We start from the raw sequence: 23,737 nt of genomic DNA, 5'->3' as shown, positions 1-23,737 counted from the left end.
AGAATTCTCCCCTTTTGAAGACAACTGTGAGAGAGATTGTAAAGCATATTCATGACCCTAATAAAGGGTCCAAGTCAAGATGACCTAATGGGATTTGGCGTTAAACTACCTACAATAGTTCTCCAATGTGGCTGCGTACTGGAATTGCCTGTTAAGTTAGTTTGCATAACCATTTTCCACAAACTGGGCATCCTAAAATATTGAAAATATATTTTCTCACTCTTCTGAAGTTCAGGAGTTTCCATTCAAAGTGTGGCCAATGCCATGCTCCCTCTAAAGGCTCTAGGATAGAATTCTTCCTTGTCTTGGCTTAGCTTTGGTGACACTTGGTAATCCTTGTCTCCATTGTCACACAGAGGTCTTACCTGTGTAGGCATCTCTGTGTGTCTTCTCTTGTTACAAAGACACCAGTCCTTGGATTTAAAACACACCCTACTCCCACAGGGCCTCATCTTAACATTTGCATAGAAGACATTTGCATCTTATCTTTTTATCTGCGAAGACTTTATTTCCAAATACGGTTACATTCTGGGATTCCAGGGGCACCTACATTTTGGGAGGATGCTATTCAACCTATTATATCACGAAATATTTAAAAAATTGTAGTGCCCATGCTGTACTCCAGATTAATTAAATTAAAATTTTGGGAGGGTACACGTTGGAATCATGTAAGAAGCTTTAAAAGAAACTGATATCGGGCCCTTGCTGGTGTGGCTCAGTGGCTTGAGCACCAGCCTGCAAACTGAAAGGTCACCGGTTCAATTCCCAGTCAGGGCACTGTCTGCATTGCTGGTACCCAGTTGGGGGCGTGTGAGAGGCAGCCAATCGATGTGTCTCTCACACATCAATGTTTCTCTCCCTCTCTTTCTCCCTCCCTTCCCCTCTCTCTAAAAATAAATACTGTAAATAAAATCTTGAAAAAAAAGAAACTGATACTCGGGTCTTACCTCCAGAGACTCTGGTCCACAAAACATTTATTCTAATAAGTATGACACTGGGTCGTTAAAGAAAATAAATGAGGTCATGTTAAGTGTACAGGAGAAACTTGGCACATAACATACACTAAATTAATATTTTGATTGGCTTGGTTTTATGGGTTTATAGAAGTACAGGCATAATTTCACATATGTAAGGGTGCAATGTTTAATATGCATTGTTACCCTCTTCCTCTGTCTTTCTGAGGACAAATCTGATGATCTGCTTTATATTTCTAGGGTCAAGGTTTTGCCTAGTATATGGTTTGCTATTACTATAACCCTTACACATCTTGCTTTTCTAATAGACAAATGCTTGTCATCTCTTCTGCATTTGTATCTAATTGTCACTGTCCTCCCATGCCCTGTCCTTTAACAGGTCAATTTGTAAGCTCTAATCTTCTCTAGTTTGCCAGGGTGACTGACTAGTTCATTTTGCTCGCAACTGAGGGATCTTGCAGCATCCAAGTTTTTCAGTTCTAATGCTAGGACGGTCCCAGGGAATCCAGCATGGCTAGTTACCCTAAGCCTGACTCAATTAGTCATGGATAACAGAACATGCCTAGTGTTATCTCAAGAATTTTACACATATATTACAAATGCAAGAATTTTAAAAGGAGTACAAATGTGTCTAAAATATGCCACTTGTCTTCAAGTCTACATAGAGTTACCAGAGAGCAAAATAACCAATGATGATGAAAATGATAATGATACTTATTTATCACTTACATTAATCCAGTTAATATTCATAGCAACCCAAATGGTGAGTGGCAGCATTATTCTCTTTTTCTAAAAGAGAAAACTGGAGTTCAAGCTGCTTATGCAACTTCTGTAAGGTCTCACAGCTGGTATGTGTTTTGGCCCAAATGTAAACACAGGCAGTTTGGCTTCAACAGCACTGGTATTAACTCTGGTCCATATTGAGCAAAGGCACAAGGGACGCATGAATACAAGCAGAGAAGGAGAGAGGAGCCATGCTTCCGCTTGACATCGTCCACAAGGCCATTACAGACCAAGGGGGGAAACTGAACTGGCCCCTACAGCTTGTACTGCATCATGACTTCCCTTAAGTGGTGCATTTAAGGAAAACATTAATTGAGCACCTAATATGTGTGGAGCACATATTGAAATATTGAAGCAATGAAAGTAGCCAAAATGTTTGAGGTAGTTACTCTGTCCTTGGCACTGTGGTAAGCGCTTGATACAATATTATTTCATGGCATGACTTTATGATATCCATCCAAAAAGATACTATAATTATCCCCTTCATAGAAAATAAATTTAGCATCAAATACATCAATTAACTTGCAACAGGATCTCATTTCTAGTTTTGGATAAATTCAGGATTCAAGCCTAGGTCTTTTTTGTTGGTTGGTTTGTTTATTCATTTTATGATGAAGTCTGTTTTCTTAAGCATGTTGTCTTGCTCCTCAGGGTGAAGAAGGCATCAGAATATTTCAGTGAGTCTTAACTGAAAAACAAAGAGAAAGTTCACGTGGCAGGTGCTTCATATAGAAGTTAGTTGATTCACCTGTTCGAGATTGGAGTACCATAGGTAGATGGTGAAGGAGACGTGCAGGGAACTTGCCAGCGAGGAGAGCTGGTGGCATGGACACTTCCTCACCTTTGGGGCATAGCTAGCTCCCAGGCGCTGGAAAGCACTCCTATGACAAAATTGGAAGTATAGTTAATCAGGACATAATTGAACAGTTCAATCTCTGACTGAGGGGTGGGGAGTGAGGGAGGATGGGGAGGGGAAGGAAAAAGCACATAACGTCCCTCCATTTAAGAGAGTGAAATGTGTCTTCTCATCCATAATGCAGCACCATAATGTTCTTGTATGAATTGAAAATGCCAGGCAATCAAAGGCCATATGTCTTCAGCTTAGATCCACAGAGTGTCCATGTATTTTTAATCAAGGCTGCATCTCTGAAGTATGTTTATGCTTTCTTGGCATAAAAAATGCTCCCTCAGATTAGCTCTGCACCCTGCTCCAGGCTGTTGTTACCTCTGGCCATGCCAGAGGAAAGGAACTTGGCAGGTTCCCCATAACCCATTACTGTAAAGCTAATGCAAACTGTACTTGAAGGATAGTGAACACTGAGCAATCCATTAAGGCTGAGGAAATGAGTCACTGAAGTCTTCACTCCCCAGCAGATCTCTCTGCTTCTACTCTTTCCTCACGCTGAAAGTTCATTTTCCACACAGCACCCAGAGTAATATGTTAAAAATGCAAATCCAATCTCTTCATTTCTCTACTTGAAACCCTCTAATAGAGGGTTTTGAAAATAAGAGTGAGACTCTTTGCTCTGGTCTACACAGCTCTGCATGATTTATTTCCCCATACCTACTGCACATCCCACCTTCCTTCCCTACATTCGTAATGCTCCAGACACCTTGTTCTTGTTTCTGCTCCTCACTACTTAGTATTCACTCTTTCATGCATTCACTCAAAAAATGTTTGACTACCAGGTATGTACCAGGAACTCTCCTAAGTGTTGGGGATACACCAGTGAACAAAATATATATCTCCCCAACCTCCTGAAGCTTATGTTCCAATCAGGGAAGTTAGACAACCAACAATAAAGAAGATAAACATGTAAAACACATAGCATTTAGGAACAACTCCTTTATGAAAAAGAGAAAGTAGAGTAGTATAAATGGAGTCAGGCTTAAGTGGCAAGAAATGCTAGGTTGTCCTTTAAATGAGGTGGTTAGGAGAGGTGTCTCATGTTATGGTTTTTTTTCTTATGGCTCCTTCTCTCAGAACACCCTTCACCCAAATGCTTACATGAGCTTCTCAGAACTCAAGTCTCAGCTCAAATATTACCTCTCAGAGAGACCTTTCCCGGTCCCCCAATGAGAAGCGGCCACTTCTGGCTACTCTATGTCACCTCCTTCTGTGGTAGCACTTAGAACTACCTGAGGCTACACTTTTTCATTTATGTAGGTACTTTGCTTTTGTCTGCAATACTCATGGACTGTAAGCTCCATTAAAATAAGGTCTTTATCACTTCAGTGTTAGGTCTTCTGTGTCTAGATCTGTACCGGGCATGTAATAGATACTCAACAATAGATGCACATTTGAAAAAAGAAATGAAGGAATGGATGAAAATATCAACACATTAATTGGATGATTGGGATAAAAGAGAGGTAAGTAATATTTCACACTGAGAAATCATTGACAGATGTTATCAACTTCTTGGTTAGTAACATGTCATGTATTTAACATGTATTTAAGCAACACCATCCAGAAAATACAGAACAGATCAGAAAAATAGTAACAAAAGAATAATTTAAAAGATTACATTTCAGTCAAAATAGATATCCTTTACATACCCCAAGTGTCCAGTTCTCTCTGCTCTCACTGCTACCACTCTGGTGCATGTGGCATCCTCTGTCACTTTGCTGCTTCATTGTTGCTGGATCCAAAACATGTTTTCAAAGTCCAGGAAGGGTGAGTCTTTAAAAATGTCTATTTGGTTGAATCTCCCATTGCTTAAACCCTTCACTTACCCCCTATTGACTACAGGATAGGGTTCAAAATCTTAAAGTGGCTTCCAGAGACGACAAGAGTTGGCCACTGCCCATGTCTCTAGTTTCATCTCTCAGTACTTCTCATCAGCTTTGCATGTATCCAAGTGATCTCCTTCACATTGCCCAGTGCTCTCATCTTCCCTTCAGACAACTGGAAGATGGCTTCTCTGTTTGGAAGTGTCTCCTCTGCTCTCTATGTCTGGCTAAGGCATAGTTATCTTTCAGGTGTCTACTTACTTAGACTTTATATCCTCTGGGAAGGACTCTCTGATCCCTAAGTTTGGATTGGTTCTCTTCTCTATGGTCTCATACCATGTTGCACTTACCCACCACATTACTTCCCATAGTGAGAACTGCAATTTTGATTTCTTACCTGTCTCTACCACTGGAACAGGACAAAAAATAATTTATGTCTTCTTTCTTCTTATAATCCAAGCATCTCATGTAAAACCTGGCTTATATTAGTTTCTCAAAGTATATTTGTTGAATGATCAGATAAATTGTACAGTCAGTTAAAATAGCAAGACTTTTTTTCAGACAGAACTTTGTGTATTATTTCTCATGCTAAAACTCTGCTCATGGGTCTCACTATTTTGAGGCAACACTGCTGAAAACTGCGAGGCAGTATGGTAGAAGTTGCGTGTCCACTGCTTGTCTTTTGTTAATGATGTCATAGAGTATATAACCTGGTCTGCCTGTTAAACCTTTGGGGATAGCCTCAGGAACCAAGGAAGTGATCTACCAAGACAAGAATTCTGACTCATACTGCAAATATTGAGCACAGTGGCTTCTGCAGAATAAGAGGTTCAAATGTCTTGCTTACCGTAGTGGAAAGTACCTTAAGGTTAGTGGCTTTGCCCCCGTCTGAGACAAAATGAAGTGGCTGTAGAAATAAAGAATGCACAAACTGAAGGATGTCTTTGAAAGCATATCATGCAAAAATCTCATTTCATTGATGTAGAAAGAAAAACATCTGCTGGTGTTTAAATAATGTCCTTTTTGTTCTTGTGTTGAATTCTTGACTTTTCCTTACATCCTACAGTTTCTTTCATCTTTAATCCCATTAAACTCAACATATTTTGATAGGTTTTAATTTTTTTTCTTAATCAGTGCCAGGCATTAAGAATATGTCTCTCATGTAAAGGCCACATGTCAATTCTGTGACATAAATGTGAGTTCTCTCTTATGGTTCATTTTGCATTTCATAAGTGCAACTGCTTTTTCATGGCTCATCCTGCATCCAGCTCAATTCAGAAACCTATTCCTCTTTAAAATCCTTTGACTAAGCCACTTGCACCAGAGGTTTGGTGAGCAACACATATTTTATTTAAAATATCACAGGATAAAAAGGACATGGAGGAGAATAGATCACACATCTCTAAGCTAGCAATTTAGCAATCCTCCCAAAATCCCTTGCCCCTCTTGTCACCAGGAGTTCTGTTTCCTTCCTTTTAATGCATGAAAAAAAAAGCCCTTTCTAATTGACTTAGAGCTCTTCATATTTTTCTCTAAGCATTTTGAATTCTTCTTTCTTTTATGAGACACCATAATTCAACTCTGAACTAGCCCCTACTTGCAACAGTGCTTATCCAATGTCATCAAAGTTATTTAGCTAAACAAAGTGTATTCCAATTAGCAAAACTGCCCTCCTTGGAAAATGCATCTTATGCACATTGCCTCTTTATGCTTGGCCAGCAAATCCCAAGGAGCCAAATCATTATTAACCTAAGTTTTGAGCATTTGGAAATTCACGTATAAGAAGTCCCAAAACATTCTGACCTCAAGGAATTCTGAGGATCACATAAAATAAGTATGAAAGGCAAAAATATGACATATAACCCAACGCAGAATAGCCTAGTAGAGCCCTGACTGGTGTGGCTAAGTAGATGGGGCACCATCCCACAAACTGCAAGGTCGCCAGTTCAATTCTTAGTCAGGGCACATTCCTGGGTTGCAGACCAGGTGGGGATGTGTGAGAGGCAACCCATTCAATGTTTCTCTCCCACATAGATGTTTCTTTTCCTCTCTTTCTCCCTCCCTTCTCCTCTCTCTAAAAATAAATAAATAAAAATGTGTTTTTTTTTTTAAAGAATAGCCCAGTAGAAGCTCAATGTGTCCTGGTTTCTTTCTCCCCAAGCTACTGGACATGGTGATTCATTTGTCTCCAAACACACTCCTGTGTTAGTGTTTAGGAGGCCTCTCAGTCTCTTAAAGCTCAGCATTGCCCCTAAAATTTGCAGAACAGCACAAGGTAGTCCAAAAAATTACAAATCAAGAAGCGTATCTTGTTATTTGTTCATGATGGAGACATAATCTAGAAGTGTGTGTGTGTGTGTTAGAGAATATATCAGTACTGAAACTCCTCTATCAAAGACTGTGTTATGTTCTAAAAGGCTTTGGTCCATAACCCTATTGACACTGCATAGGCTACTGCTCCAATTGTTAGTGGTAGACAGTGGCACTTTGTGCTTCTACTTTGATGCAAAACTTTGCCCTATCTAGACACGTCATGGATTGAAAGGCTTGAAGCAGAGAAGCTTCTCTATCTATAATCTAATTCCCATTCTCAGCAGGTCTTGTAAATGATCATGTTCATCGCAGCAGCTCCCTGGCCATAGTTGAGCAGAGCTGCTGGCCGGAGCCACTTGATGCCACCTATCAGGATTCAGAACCTTTTACACCTCCTGGTTCCGGAAGTTCAGGAGAGGCAGAATCTCCTGGATTTCTGTCCTTGGAGCTGACGACAAAGTCCCCCTGTGGGTGATAAATACACTCAACGACAACATAGATGGGGCAGCATATATTAAAAGAAACCACCAAACTCTAGACCTTTGGCCTGAATTTCTGATTATTGAATTATTTTTCAATCCCTAAGATTCTCACATTGAACAACTAATATGTAGTCTGTAAAGATCTGTAGAAATTACAGAGATCAGTTAACAATTGACTAAATATTTATAGCAGGAAAATTATTTCAGTTAATCTTCACAGTACTTGCACAAGATAGGCATTTATTTTTATTTTATAAAAGGCAAAATTGAGGCTCAGAACCATTGAGAAACTTGCCCAAGGTGAACATGTGCTAAAGTCACGTTTCAAATGCAGCTACGTCGGGGGAGAGGGTTAAAACGTGGTCATGAATAACATGCGTAAGTGCATCATACACATTCCCCCTTTAGTCTTCACAAACACCCTGTTTTGTTTTCATTTCATAGATGATACAGTGAAGGTCAGGGCAATGTGGTGAGAGATCATGATTCAGAGAGATCATGCAAATGTTCTATGAAAAGGACACATAAGCACTCTCAGATAATGGGGATCTCCAAGGGTACAGAGTTGGGTTTAGTAAGATGCCCTAAATGTTCCATAAGGGGCACTTTGGAAGAAAAAGTGCCCCTTCTGAAAAAAGGAGAATTTGAAGAAGAGAAAAAGGGTATCAAAAGGAAAAGTAGTTACTTTAGCATGGAGACTCATTCTGCTTTTTATTTAGATAGCAAACCTACATTTTCTGTGGAGTTATAGAAAAGAAAGCATTGTATTTGTGTTCAAAGGGCAAGCTTGAGGAAAAGCTCAGGATACCGCCTGCATTCTAAGTGGCCCAAGTGATGGAGGGAATGGGCACTGTTCCAAATTGATTAGTTCTGCTACCTTCTCATTATTGTTCTGCCTGAAGTTTGGCATGCAAGCAAGGTCATTCCATGCATGGGTCTGCGTGACTTAACTAATTATGCTACAAATTCCCTCCCTTCCACACCCCCACCTCTACTACGGCATGCCACCTGCACTAAAGAAAATTAAAAATCAGCACATACATTTTACATGAGTTCCCGAGACTGGTGAGAAATTAATATGTTATTTTTTAATAAAGATACAGCTGTTTTTTAAGATGCTCATCTAACTCAGTAATAGGAAACCTGCTTCAGCATTCCACCATCCAGCCAGTACCTCAAGATGGAAAGAAGAAATGCATATAGATTCAGGAGAATATGTTTGAACAAGATTTCTTCCTGCAATTCACCTTACAAAGAAATTTCAGGGCTATGTATTAGATTGCTGCCTCTCCAAACTCTCAGGAGCCTTAATATTTTTCTATTCCCACACCTCCTCGTAGGTTGCTCCCTTAGCCTACAATGATGCTTTCTCATAATGTTACGTTCAATTGCTTCCAGTTTTTCAAGGTTGACCACAAATGTCTCAGTTTCCACGAAGTCATATCCTCACATCCTCACATCAAGATAAGATTACTCTCATATCTGGGGAGGGAGGTAGGGAAGGGGGTGGTTGTGAGGAGGGGTGGGGGTAAAGTCAGAAAATTGTACTTGAACAACAATAAAAATCAAAAGTATTAAAAAAAGATTATTCTCATATCAGATCTTCAGTAATTCTTAGAAAAGTTCTGATCCCCTCTGACCCTCCGTTTCCATGCTAAAAATGTGAAAATAATTATACTTATATTTAAGGGTAGGTTTTAAAATTAGAGATAATGTATGAGAAATCTAACAGAGCATTACACACATAATACTAAAAAACTAATATTAATTTTGTTAATATCATATATTACTAACCAAGTAATACAATGTCCACTGATCTTTAAGTGAAATTCAAAGCCCTTCACAGTCAAGTTCTGGTCTTAGTTTCTAGCCTTAGATCTTGACACTTTGTCCAGGATACCTTCTATTCCTACTCCTCCAAAATTCTTTATTCTGTTAAACTAAGTTCCTCACTGATGAATGAGCATCGTGCACCTTCACTACCGAGGGTTTCCATGGCTGCTATTCTTTTCACTTAGTTTCCTTCTGCACTAGAACTCACACAAGATCTCATGGTTATCAAATCACATAGAAAATAAGCAGCACTCATAATTTAGAGCCAGTTTGCATACCCATAAAGAGTTCAGCCAGGCTTTTAAAACTTGTCAAGTAACTGTTAAGAAGTGATTTACTTGGTTATGAGCATAAGCTTTGAATTAACTTAGACAAACTTGGGTTTCAATGTTAGTTGACTGGCTACACAATTGCGAACAAGTTCCCTTGGATCTCAGCTTAAGCAGTGACCTTTGTAAAAATATAACTATCTATATTTTTATTAAAGTTACAATACCTTATAATGTTCAAAATCTATATCCATACATCATATTCCTATTCATAAATTCATATTTAAAGTTATATTCATGGTATAACCTATATATAACACATGTGCACATACACAATTGCATCTGCATCATAACTCTAAGAAGTGTGTATATGTATTGTGTGCATATTAGGACTTTATACATGTGCTATTATGACTATATATGTGATATTAATATTTATGTATGAGTTCTAAGAACATTAGCTTTAATTCTGACTCAAGGGAAAAATAGATTGAGGAATCAGCCAGTTTAAAGTAAAATAATACATTAAAATTTTTGAACAGTGTTTGAGTCTAAGGACAGGCTAAGTGGACTTGCCACGCCCACTGCTACACTCCCCCACCCTCCTCAGGTCCTGGAATAGCATCAGGGGGCAAGTGATGACCTCAGGCGAAGTAGGAGGTGATCCGGTCACTGCGCCACAGAATCACTGGGTGCAGAGGGAGGAGCAGAGTGAATTCCTGGTATTTACCAAATTGTAAATAAATCACCCCTAAATAAGTGAGAAACGTAGACCCGTAGACTAATGTCTGCTACCCAGTGGTCAATGACTCACTTTTCTATGAGGGAGTCTTGGGAAAAAAGTCCTGTATTTTTGGAGTTTTTATGAGTTTATTTGTGCCAAACTGACAACTGCCAGGAAACAAAATCTCAACAGATTGGGAAAAGGCTCTGGAGGATGACAGTTTTGCACCTTATTTTATACATTACAGTCAAAGGAGAAGACATAAGGAGGTTACATGAAATTCGTTGGTGACAGATTAGGGAGGCGGGAGAAAGCAAAGTAGGGGGAGGGAAATCCCTGGGATTGGATAAAAAGTAAAAGGAATAGACACAGTACTTCTTTTACCTCTGTGGGTACAGGATAGTTAACAGGTAACAATTAACGTGATAACAATAACAATGGGGGGTTCTGTGGCCTCCTGCTCCGGTGGGAAACGATGCCCTGAGGGCTCTGAAGAAAGGCTCTGGAAAGAAGCCAGGAGTTCCTGCAGCAGAGACTCCTCTTCATGGGGAACTGGGGGAGTTCGGGGTTCGGGGTTACAAGTTCCCCCTTAAAACCTAGCAAGGTGCTGCTGCTCAGTAAGTGGTCCCTATTAGTATGAGAAAATAGTTGCCATTGGTAAGTTTTGACTGATCAACTTTGAAATATTATTACTAATGCTAAATGCATTTATATGATGTGTACATAAACAAAGGCAGGAATAAAACTTTTGATCAAAACCATCCCATGCGGGCTTCTGTGTCACAACGCACTTTTCCCATTCCCGTGGAAGACCAACGTCACTGAATTTTGCTGACCTGGCTTCAGTAAATTTTAATTTAGCAAAAAGCCTGGTTGAATATATGCGTTCTGAACTCCCAGGCCTTGCAACACTCAATCTGTTTAACAGAAATGTTGTTCTAGTTCCATATTTGTGCTTTCTGCTGGAACTGGGTTTGTATCTTTCTGTCTCAGTGGAGCATAAATGTAAGGGGATGTCAGGAAGGGAGCCAGAACTGGAAGGGACAAGAGGTGAAAGTGGCGGCTGGGAGATCACAGAGACTGGAGTGTTGGAAAGATACGGAGAAAAGTGACTCAGATTATTTCATCGAATAAAAAAGAGCACACAGCATCACAGCAGGTTTCCATTTAAAAGCACTATGAATTTAGACCCTTTAAATGACACACTGAGATTGTTAAATAGGTTATTGTCTAATATGGGCATGTATATTACATGTGCTTGTTTACATTTGATCAAGAGATAAATATTAAGGAGAAAAAATTAATTTAAAAAGTGTACTGCGTGGCTTCAATATGATAGCCATTATTCTAAAGAATTGGTCTCCCTCCCTCCCTCTCTCTCTCTCTCTCTCTCCTTCTCCTAAGCCTTCGCACACATGGCTCACTCTAAATGAAATTCTGTCTTCTCCACCTGATGAATTCCTATTCATGACCGGATTCTTCTTTGGTCATATTTCATCAAGGAAGTGTTCCCTACTTCTAACCAGTCCACCCAGGACAATATCACTTCATGTCCAGTTCGTGGGGCTCAAAGGACAGGATCCCATAAGTTAAACTTTCACTCCCCGCTTACTAGCACTGTGAGCTTGTTCAAGTTAACCCAGCTGCCCTGGAAATAAAGAGTAGAAGCCAGAAGTAACACTAATACCTATTCCCCAGATTAGGTATTTGAGGATTAAATGAGGCAATTTATTTAACAAGCTGAAACCAGGGGCTGACACTGAACACATTAACTATTTTTATTCTCTTCAACCAGCCTGGTGTTCAAGCTGAACACAAGGGAAATAGGGGAGAAAAGAAACTATAGAAAGCTGACACTCCACACGAAGAGTTTGGATTTTATCTGGTAAGAAATTGAAAGCAATCAAAGGTTTTAAAGAGAGGAGACATAGTGATGGATTAGAATTTTAGATAGGAAAAAAAAATACCTATAGCATGAAATACAAATAGAGGAAGAACTCTTTAAAGTCTGTTCAGTATAGCCAAGTAATTCATTATAAGCAATCACATTTAATCACCATTCCCCCAAACTAAGAGCCCATTTAATTCTACAAACATTTACGGAATGCTCACTAAGTGTGAATGCTGTGCTAGAGGCGGAGAATTCAAAGCAGCCGTTTGCATACTGTGGAATAATCGGGCCTAGTGGTTAAGAGCATTGGATTTACAACCACACAGACCTAGGCTCACTACAAGCACTGTGTCTTTTTCTCTGAACGAGGGTCTTAAATTATTTAAGCCTCAGTTTCTTCAAGATTAACAAGATTAACAAGATTGAATTAGATACTGTATATAAATCACCTAAGAATGCTTAGGATGTGGTGTGGTTTTATTAATGCTACTTATCATTATTACTATTATTATTGTGGATATGATTTTGTAGGAATGCTAAATGACCCCTTTCTCCAATGCCAAGGTAATCACAGTTTGAATATAGAAAGCAGATATGTAGGTATAAAAATTATATAATATTTGAGGTTCCGTGCTATTAAAAATTGCACATAGTTTTTGAGTACATCCCATGTGTCAGATATTATCATAAATGTTATACATTTAAAATAGGATTTAATTCTTATGAAAACTCTATGAGGCAGAGAATACAGAGCTACCTGGTACAGAGCTGAGAACACAGGAGCGCAGGTTCAGTAATGGGCCCAAGCCCGCACGGAGAGTGACTGGCCGCACTGCACGGGAGCTGAGGTGGTCCCGTGCAGCTGCCATGGTCGGAACCACCGGCTTCCATGCTTCCCTGATCAATAAGGATGTGATGACTTTGAAATCATGGGAGATTTTCCAGAGGATGTAACAACCTCTGTGCTGGGCCCTGAAAGATGAGCTATTCATTTTGTTTCCAGGAAAACTTCAACTCAAAGGATTTCAGGTAGAAGGCTCTCCCCAACTTTATCCACAGCTAAAATGCCTCTTTCAAGAATGTTATATATTATAATGATGAACAGCCATCACTCTTATAAAATCTTTCTATATACTAAATATTTTATGTTGGAATTAGGGCCACAAAAAGTGGATACCACCCCTATCAGTAGTATAAGGGGAAATTCTAGCTCTCTGTGCGAGCAAAGGGATTCCCCCAGGACTGTTGATCCTAGAAACAGTTTTCTGCTGATTCATAAATGGGGGAAGTAGAATAATTTAAGGGTGATACTAATCTTTCCTTCCATTTACTCATGAATTTTCCCCATTGCTCTGCAAGGCCAATAAATAATAATGGCAATAACATTTGTATTATTATTAAAAACAATGATAATTGTTAATATAACAATTGACACCACTAGCATCTAATAACTATCTTAAAGACATTTAAAAAGATGAAACCTTGATGGGTATACATAATTAATCATGCTGTCTTAAAGATGAGGACATTGAGATGCTGAATGGTTTAGTAATGTATTCAAGATCACATAACTACAAGTGTCACAATCATGGTCAAGGACAGAAGAACCATTAGTCAGGTCATAGCTATAGTTATAGGCCTATCTCATGCCCTTATTTTGGATTGTGCCTTGTGACAGCATGTACAATTCAGCAATTTAATTTCCCAAATTGCACTGCACCCTGAGCCCAAGATTTGGGGTGGGAGTAAGGAGAAGTTTTCTAGCTAGCAGCCAGATTCCACAGTCTCACCTGAACAGACACTGGTGCATTCCAACAGAGCAGAAAGTAGGTACATAAGTTTCTCAGTTGGACGACCCTCTAAATCAAATGGTCTTGACTGGTAAATTGAGGGGAGAGAGAGAGAGAGAGAGAGAGAGAGAGAGAGAGATATCTTCCTTAATATTCTTCAGCAATGTAGAGTGTTGTGGTTATTAGTGTTGGTCACTAGATATTTCTTCTCATTCCCCTTCTGAAAGCCACCTCTTAGTAGTGTGCTTCTTTGCTTCCACAAAGTGAACAAGGTCATGGAATATGCTAATGGAATGTGAACAGAAGTATTCTGTACTTTCCCTGATGGATGTTTTACAAGACAGACCATATTTCGTTATTATGGTCTCTGACCATTTCTGCAGTGACAGTGAAAGCCTGTGTCCAGGGGATATCTGTATCCACCTGGGCCCTGTGAGACTGCAATGAGTTGAGAGTCCCTTCGATCCACATCAGACTGGTCTGAAGGCACTGAGATTTATTGCTTGTCCTCCTCCTCCTCCTCATAATCCTAATGTGATTTTGTACATGATGTGGGTACTTTTGAAAACATTTGTCAAGATACGACAAGAAAGAGATGAGTTTATAAAAGAACCAATTCTAAATATAAGAGAATATATTCTAAAGAAATGATTCTTCTTACAAAAGAAATACAAGCGAATATGACAGAGTCAAGGAGTTTAAGAACTTGAAGGATTAAGAAGGGAAACTGTTTTCACCCCAATCTATAAAAAGATATTGAGATAGTCATTGACTATAACAAAGGCCAAAGAACACTTAGACTTGCAGCAGGGATCAAATGAAAGGAATGGCTATCGCAACCACTGTAAAATCTCTGAGTGGATTAGGTGTTTCGGAGGAAAGGTATAATTAAGAGCTTAGTATCCAGTAAGTGCATTCAATTGCACAAAATGGCTCATGGTGAGAAAAGACTACAATCTCGCCTTGCCTGTGGAAGATTTGTAAGTTAAAGTTGTTGTAATTAAGGTGGCAGGGGGTGGAGGGAGAAGAGAGGCAAGCAAAAACATAACAAATCTAAGAAATATATCTAGGAAAGAACAGTGAGAGTGGTACTGGCATACAGAAATGATTGGATTCAAAGAGATATGAGAGCTATTAACATTTAAGTGAGTGGCACGGCAAATAAATCACAAATAGTCTATGACTATTTGAGATTTTTTTAAAAAAACACTAGGGTTCTCAAACTCCTAAGCAGAAAAAAGGCTGAGAAAGATGCTCAGCTACTGAATAGGGCATATTTTCATGGCCCACTTTTCGATATGGCCAAGGAAGTTGATAGAAATAGAAGAATCCCATATCCATGAACAGGAGATGGACCATGAGAGGACCATGGACCACAGAAAACAAAAGAATGGGAGCAGAATGGGATGCTAATCTGGAAACATCTTTCACTCCCAGAGGGGACCTTGTCACATTTCCCCGGTAGGATTTCAGAACTGCAACAGAACTGTTGTGCCTCCTTCCTTTGTGATTGGGAGCGTTTATTGTGGTGATCCTGTGCATGTTCTTCTATTGTATGCTGGCTGATAACATGTCTTTTGAGTTCAGTGAATTAGTGCAGATCTCTGACCTAAAGAGAACTAACTACCTCTGGACTTGAACAGGCAACAGGGAACCACTCAGGGGTCTGGACTTTGCGCTGATCACAATGACTGCATGAGTTGTCTTAAGTTCTTGAGCTGAGCTCTTGAGTTATCTCTCCGAGTGGTATGAGAATGAATATGCTTTAGAAGCAGGAGAAAGAAAAAAATATTTGCCATTAAAGAGGCAGACTGGAATATGCATTCAATCTCTTAAAAATATTCTAGATTTTCTCCCTTCTTGGCACATGGAAAATCACACTTTCCTACTTTTTCAGGTTAGGCAATGTCATATAACTCAATTTGACCCCAAAAAATGTGAACAGGTAGGTTCTGTGTCATTTTGAAGTAGAAGCATTATTTATCAGGTCAGTGTCAGATGCTGCAGTGTTGTAGTAATCCTGGAAGCATATGTAGGTAGGTGGCCTCCATCAGTCGGGGACTCTCAATGACTGTAATAAGCAGAGCATCCTTCTCACTTGAAATGGACATGTTGTGTAAAAAAGAAATAAACCTCTGTTATGTTCAGACTCTGAAACTTGGTGGTTGTTCATTGCTCAGCATAACAACACCAGTCCTGGCTTGATCGTGGGCATGAGCTCATGCTGTGTCACGCTCCATATGCTTTTCTTACAACTACAGAATGACCTTTGCTTGAAGGTGTAACGTAGGGCTCTTCTGGTTGATCAATATGATCCATCCTCCGAACTTACATCCCTGGTCTGGCAGCCATCCTTTGACGTTATGGCCATTCCCCTCATAAAAACTGACCTTCTTCTTTGCCACTCTGGGTAATAGGCACTGCCCTTCCTCTTGAGTGATGTATAAGTAATAAAGAAAAGTCCAGAGACAAGAATTCAGCAGAATTGCATCCTATCTGTCTCCTCCACGTCCCATCTCTTTGATGAAGTACACACAAAATCACATAATTACTTCTTCCTTATCCACTAAGTGAGATAATGAAAATAGGCCTGACCATCCTACCAGGGCTCTATTCCAAGTATCAGCAGCAGTTAGGGATGAACTGAGTCATCAGCACGAAGGCACTCTACATCTCTTGGATGAGGGGGCATATATTCTCAGGCTCATTGACATGTATCCAAACCTCTTCTGTTATCCTACTATTTCATAAAAGGAGAAGTTACCCCCTCCTCACAAAAAGAAGATGTTATGTGAATACACCCAATAATTATAATTACTTCATCAAAATAAGCTAAGATCCTTTTTGGTTTTAGCCTTAATGTAAAGCTTCTTCAACAGCATGTCCTATTTTTTTTTATCTCTCATTTAGTTTAGCAAAGATAATGCACATTGTGTGTGGTAATTGTTTAATAATTCAGCGTGTTGTTATTGAGGACCTACTGTGTGCTTGGTGTTGTGCTGGGGACAGACAGGGAAGGCACCTCGGGGACAGTGATGTTTAAGTGAGAGTTCATGAGTGAGGAAGGTAACCAAGTGTGGGAGAAAAGCATTCCAAGCAGAGACAGTGGCCTGTGCAAAGCCTCTGTTGTGCAAAAGATCAACTCGTTTGGAACTTTGAAATAAGGCCAACGAGGATGATGTGGCAGGAACAAGTGTGAGACTGGTTGGGGTGAAGACACAGGCAGAAGCCAGTTAGTCCTAGACCTTGTACGTGTTGCCAAAGTTTTTGTAATTATATTAGAGAGACAATGGATAACCATTCAGCAGTTATTGATAATCTTACAGTGCCCAACGTCCACTGCTTTAAAAATCATTGAATCTTAGAAATTCACAGGCATCCTGCCCATCCTCTAACCATCTTTTCCATAGCAGATTGGAATTCCATAAATTTATTAATTACCAAACTTACTGAGGGTCACATACATGACCCTCTGTCAAAGAACCGAAAGCATAGACATGCCAATGGTCATGGGATATATAATGAGAGTAAGAATATTTTTTTAAAAAAGAAAAGTTTCTGTTTTCTGTGTATACCCATTAAACAATACGTTTGTTTTCCCTAACTGGGAATGTATAAATTTACAAGTTAAAAACACATGCTTCATAAATAATCCATGGGCATCAAAGGGTTAAATGCATTGAGCTCCTCAGAGAGTAACAGAAACAAGATAGATGACTAAATATAAGGACTAGACCTCCTGGTTCTACTGACAACATTTCTTTAAAGAGTCAGGAGCAGAACAGGGAAATAAGAGAACCCAAACCTTGCTCCAGTTGCAGAATTTTAAGCTATTTATTTAACATGCTCTGTGCACAGTTCTAAAATATTCATGCACGTTGGACATAATTATGTCATTTTATTGTCCGCTGCATGTCAGTGAAATGCCATCTTTTTCACTGTAGCTTGTATCATTTCTCCAGCAATTGGGAAATGCAAATGGTTATAAACAGAGAAGTCTTAAGTGGTAGAGAATTTGTTTTATGAATTTTATGGTGAAACTTTTAACACCTGAACACTGTACTCCAAGAATGATGAAAGACTAAATTGGCACATTTCTCTACAGAAAACACAGAGTGGTCCCTTTACAGCCGCCACATTTAAAGGAACATTGAACTAATGATTTAAGGGGTCAGCAAATATCCCAGTGAAGTCTGAATAGCAACTAAATTGCTATTTCCCATCTTGAAATGACTATTGTCCTGTGTTGTTTTGCAAGGCTCTGCTATTGGCAATGAGTAGAAGATGCAAGAAAGTTGATTCTATTCCAATTCAAGGAAGAACATCCTGTGGAATTCAGCTTTTCATGAGGATTCTTAGCCCTGGCATTGCTGGTACATTAGCAGAGGGGTGCTGCAGAAGAGCTTTGCTCACAACGCAGGACAGGAGACCAGAAATTCTCCAGGAGACAGTCTGGCATTGTGGAAACTGCCTGAGGTTATGCAGCCAGTTTAAGACTCAAATTGTAACATTCCCAACCTGCTGGCTGGTGGACTAGATGGCTGTTACAGTTTACTGAACTTTCCTGAAATTCATCCTTCCTCACCTGAAAATAGAGAGGATCTATTCTGAGTTGTAGTTAAGGTTAAATGACATGATACATGTAAAATTCCAAGCAGATACCCATCAACAAAATAAAGGTTTTATAAAAGTTTCTAGGGAAATGAGGCTCATAGGCATGTGTGCAACTCCTGTCACATAGTAGGTGGTCAGAAAGTGTTAGACCTCTCTATCTTTCCATAGCATTGATGATAGATTGTCTCTAATTTCTGAACACTCCCACTGCATCGTTTTCTCTTCCCATCTAGAAAATGTGTTCAAGTGAGAGTTGGTCATTGCTTCTCTGGTTTCAGTGTTCAACACTTGTCTTTGTTTTCTCTGTCCAGTCTGTGCTTATTTCTATGCGTAATGAATCTCTCTTTATGTCCTAGGGGGTCTGTGTGTATGTGCTTTTCCCTCTTTTAGAATTACAGGTTTTTCTCAGCGGAACTTCAAAAGAAGATGAAAATGCAACATTCTTCTTGACCTTTGTCCCGATTTAACTTAAAAACCCAACCAGGTTGTTAAATCCAAAAAGAGCTTTGAATTAGTCTGTCTAGCTTCATTTCATTTGGTGGCAAGAGGGGCAGGTGCATTTTTATAGCTTTGGTTTTATTTCCCTTTGTTACAACTTCCGTTACAGCGCTACCTGTGGCTGCCAAATATGACACATAAACCTGAAAACCGTCTCGGGTACTGATCAGACTTAAAAATGCCCATTAACTTACTTTCTTCATCTGCTTCATCCCTTCTCTTTTGCATGTCATTTGCTTTACTGAGAAGTCTGAGTTAGATTGTGTACTACAAATGGCAATGTACTAGTTAAGAAGACCTGAGCATAAACTCTGAGTTCTGTCCGTCATCTCTATTAACCAAAGGTTTAGGAATTTAGGGAGTCAATCAGCAATGCCACTTAGTCTCACTGTGGCTTAGAGGTTGAGAACAGGAGGCTTTCTTCTACTTTTGCCAAAGCAAATGCTTCCGCAGAAGAGGCTTTGAATTGTCTTCATCTATAATTAGCTACATTTATTCGAACAGGCCAGGTTATGCCATGTAACAAACAACACTAATAATAAAAAGACTAATTCTAACAGCACCTGTAACAAAAGTTATGTGAATGGCTTTGGGCCATTATCAAGTAAAATAAATGCTACTTGAACCCAAGTGCTGTGATACCCAAACAGTTGATCTGATAACCGAGATGGCTACTAAGTGACTAACAGGCAGGGGGTGTATACAAGGTGGACATGCTGGAAAAAGTGATGATTCACATCCTGGGCAGAAGGGAGTGGCGCGGTGTGAGATTTCATCATGCTACTCAGAACAACACACAATTTTAAATGTATGAATTGTTTATTTCTGGAATTTTCCATGTAATATTTTTGGACCCTGGTTGCCATGGGTACCTGAAGTCATGGAAAGCAAGACCACAGATAATAGGGAACTACTTTATTTCTAAAACACCTTAGATTTTATAAACAATAAAATATTCATTAAGAGGAAACATTTAGTTCCTTTGAGTTACAGAAGCTATTTCTAGGTCCTCAGGAGAGAGCTTGGCACAGGTGTGAGTGTTCTCCTTTGTGCCTGGCGTTCCACAGATTAGAAGTCATATGATGCTACAGTGTTCCGCTCTCCCACGTTATGCGCTGCTTTTGTTTTCTCCTCAAACCGTGCTTCATACTGATAGTTTGCTTCTGATCTTCCGTTAGATGTTTTTCCTCTTTATCATGCTGAAATATTAAATAACTAGCGTGACAGCTTAATGCACTTCCACCATGCCTAATGGTAAAGTTAACATTCATATCATCACCCTGAGTATATACAATTACCTGTATTTACACAAAGTACCATCACAAAACTTGGCTCATTTTAACTTCACAGTAAGTCCGTAAGATACCTGTGAAAGTCTGAAATTCACAAGTGAGAAAATGACACTCAGTGGTAGGCCCTAAACTCAGCCTTACTGATTCCATGCCCAGGCAATTTCCTTGTGATGTTCGAGTGTACCATTTCTTGTGGAATTGCCGAAGAAGTAGGCAAGACTGATAGTCAGCGGTATCCATCTGCATCCCCAAAATAAACTGATGGAAGTCATTCAGTGTGTGTTTATCATTGATCCAAAATGATTCACTGATGGGGGATCATAGACTCTTTTAATCAGGAATACTGAGAAAAATGCTGAGAGTAGAAATAATGTGGTCAGAGCAGAGCCAGGGATCGTTAGAAACTTGTCATCAAGGCACTCGAGATATCGGGGAGAACATAAGGTAGGTGGCCAGGTATCAGGAAGGCACAGGTCCAAAGAGAAAATGGAGTTAAGGATGGTAACATACCAGAAAGATGGTTGGAATGATAGAAATTTTCCTGAAGCCAGAGAATGGGACAAGGCAGGAAAAAATGAGAGGTAGGGTAAGACACTAGAGAGGCAACAATTCTGAGACAAACGCTGGAAGCACGGTGTTGGTTGGGCAATAATCATTGGATTCTAGTTAAAAAAATACATATATATGTATTTTTATATATGTGCATATATATGTGTGTATATATGTATCACAGCTTTGATGCTTGTTATGCATATATATACATATATACACATATATATATGTATCACAGCTTTGATGCTTGTTATGTACTTGTCTTTGGGCGATTTTCTCAACTCTTCTGAGTCTCAATGTCTTTGTTGTTGAGGGGATAATAGCATTTATCTCAAAGTTGTGTTGTGTGCCACAACTCCATCAACTAAATACCCTGACTCCACAGCATCTCACCATTCACATTAGTAGGTGTCAACACTTGACCCACTTCCATAATGTCGGTTGGCAGCAACCGGTCTCACTGACTGCTGCTGCAACTAAAACACTTTCTGGCCAATGAAAATCATTAAAGAAATTTTTATAAAATGTTTTTGATTAAAATAACATGAATGAAGTCCATGACAGGCTATATGTTAGATTTATATTCCTCTAGAGCCGATTTAAGCAAACTTTTTTCCTGCAAAGGGCTAGACAGTAAATATTTTAGACTTTGCAATCCGTATAGTCTCTATCAAAACTCCTCAACTTCACTGTGCAGTGTGAAAGCAGCCATAGATAACATGTAAATGAATGAGCATGGCTGAGTTCCAATAAAACTTCACTTACAAAAACAGGCAGAGGGCCAGAGGTGGCCCTCCGGCCATACTCTACCAACCCCTGCTCCAGAGGATACATTTATATACTACCTGCGGTAGCAAGAGTTACTTTTTAAAGTTCTGATTAAAAGGCAATGTCCAGGAAGAGGCTTAATGGGGGGGCGGGGAATAAAAAACCAAAAACGTGAGCAGTAGATGATGATCCATTCTGCTAAAGGTAAGCATCGCTCTGCCTGCACCCTCTCCATGCTCTCCTTGCTCCACATAGTGTGATTGGCGCTCCTAATTTCTGTAGCAAGACTTTTCCTTCTTAGGTAACACCAAAGGAGACTTCAACTCAATTCAGGTTGAACCATTCTGAATGAATAAAATACATATGGATTTGTAAGCTCCATAATTCTAATTTGTATGAAAATGTTTTATGTATTATTGTATTGAAAATAAATGGGAATTGGGGTATATACATTCTCAAATTGCCTTCCATTATCATTTTAGATACAAATGTCTTTCGTTGCAATTACAAGTAATCAGTTTCCATTTATCATAGTAACAGTCTCTTTCATTACTTTCTTTCTTCCTTTTTGTTGAGACTCTGGATCCAATAAGAAGCCATCTTGAAACACACAAGTTGTGCAAAATGCAGGTGATACTAGTATCTATACCTTGTGCTTTTTGTAACAATGTAATAAAACATCTGTCATGTACTGATTGCTTATCATGTGACAGAATCAATGACATACATACATTTTCTGATTTAACTCTTGTGAGATGGGCAGCCATTCCCACCCTGCATGGCAGAAAGTGGTGACTCGATAGGTATCTACCCAATTACAGGACTAGAACCCAGATTTTCAAACTCCAAAACCTTTTTACTTACAAGAAGAAATAACCATCATGTCTTTTCAAATGGGCTCTGGACATTCTGTTTGAATATCCATCATTGGAAATTCTCACCTCTTCCATACATAACCTTATAAATTGAGAACCATGATAAAAATGCAGTGTCTCGGGCCATGTCCCAGACATACTGGACTAGAACCTACATTTTAACAAAATCCCAAGGTGGTCCATATTTTCATTAAAATTCAAGAAGCATTGAGTAAGACATCATTCCTCTTCTACAGATCAAAATCCTGAAAAGCAGAGATTTGGGACTCGGGAAAAGAGCATGCAAATTTTGTCAAGGAATTGTGATGGTACACATCGAAAATGTAAAGAGGATGAAATTACTACTAACTCTCTGCTTCTAGGAGCAGAGGGAGAATCTGCTGGAAGAGATAATACCTGGAGTTCCTTAGCAGAAGGCTCACCTAGAAGAAGGGGAAAACCAAGAACCTAAGTTTACTTTTTTTAACCCCCCAGGGGAAAAAAACCAATGTCTTCTAAAGAGGGGCTCTGCACCAGGAAAAGTCTTTTACAGGTGAACACCAGCATCCACTTTTCAAGGTAACCGTTACTGCACGTGCCAAATAGTAGCTTGACTAAAAAGTGTTAAACTAGAACTTCACATGAGGAACATCTTTACAGAAAGAGTCCTCCTCTGAAGAATGTTTTTCTACCACGTGATCATAATCCAGGTGGAACAAGTCCTCTATGGAGGAGGATTAGTATTGAGAATCTCCTTCTCTTGCCTCCTCTCCACTCTGATATTTCTTTTTTTTCATCCCTTCTTGTTTTCATCTTTCCCATCCTCCCCCATCCCCATTCACTCTTCCTACCTCTGTCTATACACAGAATGTTGCATTGTCCCTCCCTTGTCTGGTGGCCACCCAAACCACAATGTAATTTCTTTATAATCACACAGCCTGGGACATTAAAAAGAGAGGAATAATAAACGATTCCTGAGCAGTTAAAAATTGGTATCACAATACCTATGCAGTAGTGCCCACACATTTTCTTCATAGGAAAGAGGATCTTCAGATCCTATTTATTCTCACTCTGCTTTTAAGTAAATGGAATATATTCATGTTTCCGTGCTTTATTGTGATAGGAGGTAAATAGGGTCAGCACATTTTGAAGACAGTTTTAGGCAAAGACACAATGAAAGCAGTAAGAGGGACAGCTCAGGGTGTGTAACTGATGGGAGAAAGTAAGAAATGACACAAAACAAGTAGAACCAGGGAATGAGAGCAGAATTTGAAACATTCTGAATTTTCTAGGTCAAGGTTGAAATGACTCAGTATGTACATGAGTGTTCGTAATAAAGATCTGTCTCAGGAAGTAATAGTTCAATTATG

Source organism: Desmodus rotundus, chromosome 1, assembly GCF_022682495.2.
Source record: "Desmodus rotundus isolate HL8 chromosome 1, HLdesRot8A.1, whole genome shotgun sequence".
NCBI classification, from domain to species: domain Eukaryota; kingdom Metazoa; phylum Chordata; class Mammalia; order Chiroptera; family Phyllostomidae; genus Desmodus; species Desmodus rotundus.
The sequence above is the reverse complement of the archived record's forward strand: the minus strand, read 5'-3'. Positions refer to the sequence as shown.